Below are 1,841 nucleotides of genomic sequence, written 5' to 3'. Positions count from 1 at the left end.
GACTATATATTAAGTTTAAATTGTATTTTAATTTTTTTTAAAAAAAAAAATCAACTAATATATATTTAAATTTCACAAATTCATTATATATATATTCTACAAATTCAAAAAAAAAATATTAATCTATCATACATTAAAATATATTAATCCTATTATTTTTTTACCATTAAAATAATTTATTAGGTTAAAAAATTACCCAAACTCGAAACTCGATCACATTTAAGATATACAGAACTTTGATCCTATGATATTGATTTTAATCTTTATAAGATAACCTAATCAACTACTGAGCAAGAAATACTTTTAAAATAGTGACCCAAGGAAAAATGAAAACCAAAAAAATGGAAATGGGAAGAACGCTAAAGCCAACGCACAAGGCACATGAAACAGACACTCTTTAACCGAGCATCCATACCCGGACACGCTACAGACCAAAACCAAATGCAAATAAAACGCAAATTCTACATTAATGGTATGCCATGATTACAGCTCATCAGCACTATTTATGGGAGTAAACATAATTGCAAACAAAAAAACAAATGAACATTAATACGGCTCATAACTACCACGCCTGACAGAGTAATCATGGTAGAATATATCGGTACCTGGATCGTGGCGACTCTCGTACCAAAAAGAATGATGGAATGTAACGAAATGGTCTGGAAAAACTCCACGTCATTTCACGTCCTTACACTGCAAACCAACCGCAACCGGAACAGCCTGTCGAAGCAAAATAAATTTCCATATAAGTCCAGAGAGAGAGACTGCGTGACAAATTGTATAACATAACAGAGAACATGGCAAAGCTAATACCCATCAACTCTAAATCGCTTACCAAAGATTAAGATTATATTACGGGCTATCCGGAAAGTACGAAAAACATATGGGCGGAAAAGTTGAAGAGCTTTATGTGAACTGTACCTGCTGAAACGAAACTTAGACATGTAATCCTCTTGCCTCCTCCTGTCTTCGAGGGCGGCTCTTCCTTCCTTCAAATATATTGGAAGAGTCAATTATTATTGAAAACCTCAAATTACTCTCTCTTATTGAAATCCCAATAACCTTTATCTGAATACCTAAAACCGGCCTGCAATACCTTAAAATAGAAATGAAAAATAAAAACTCGAAAAAAAACCATAATCTACCATAGCATTCTCCATTCTGTAACACAGGGCATACCATTATGTATATGTTTATTGGCAGAACATCTATATAAATATATCATATCGGCTCAAATTAAACCAAAAAAGAATACCTGCTCTGGTGATTTTCCTTCATAGAAACTCGAAATCATGCGCTGCATCTCTTCTGCTCCGCTTCAAAGCAAAATTTAATAAAATCCACCAACCAACCAATCCAAACACAAAGAAAATAAAAAAATCAACAAACACCAGCTGAAAAAAAAAAATTCTATAAAGAAAATTGACTGTTGAAACCAATAAACAAGCATGGCCATGCCTTGGACCAAACAAACAACAACAAGAAGCCAATTCGGAAAACAGAAGAGATGAGGTTAAACTATTATGCTGGAGTGCTATATATCCGCCTCATTTCAAACGGTCACAGACTTTCTCCAAATTCTAGTGCATTCTCACGTCCGCTTTTATGTATATTTTAAATTTTAATTTATCTTCATATCCACCGCCATGGCCTTGCATCTCAAGGATTTTTTCAAAAAATATGACCCGCATAAAAATTCAAACTAATCCGAGCGGTGATAAATCATGCTTTCTTCTGGTAACCCATGGTTTATGTTTAACTGGAAATTCATCTATAGTATTTATTTTACAGAGATATCTCCTTTAAATTTTAATTTTTTTTTATAACAGAATACGTGTTTA

At 33.0% G+C, this 1,841-nt stretch overlaps 1 long non-coding RNA gene across 2 annotated transcripts; it reads right to left on the bottom strand.

The window, feature by feature from the left end:
- Positions 1-658: 658 nt before the first annotated feature.
- LOC149148983 (uncharacterized) lies at positions 659-1,641 on the bottom strand. 2 transcript variants are annotated; one of them, XR_016263584.1, is made up of 3 exons: positions 1,256-1,641; positions 922-989; positions 659-720 (listed from the first exon to the last, which is right to left on the bottom strand). It is a non-coding gene; the product is annotated as an uncharacterized LOC149148983 (long non-coding RNA). The 2 variants fall into 2 exon arrangements; XR_016263583.1 differs by having other exon boundaries at positions 922-985.
- Between the last annotated feature and the right edge of the window lie 200 nt (positions 1,642-1,841).

The sequence above is a fragment of the Pinus tabuliformis genome, chromosome 9, assembly GCF_031772625.1.
Source record: "Pinus tabuliformis cultivar Carrire ecotype Pingquan chromosome 9, CPIR1, whole genome shotgun sequence".
Lineage (NCBI taxonomy): Eukaryota > Viridiplantae > Streptophyta > Pinopsida > Pinales > Pinaceae > Pinus > Pinus tabuliformis.
This window is presented reverse-complemented; position numbering and strand designations above follow the sequence as displayed.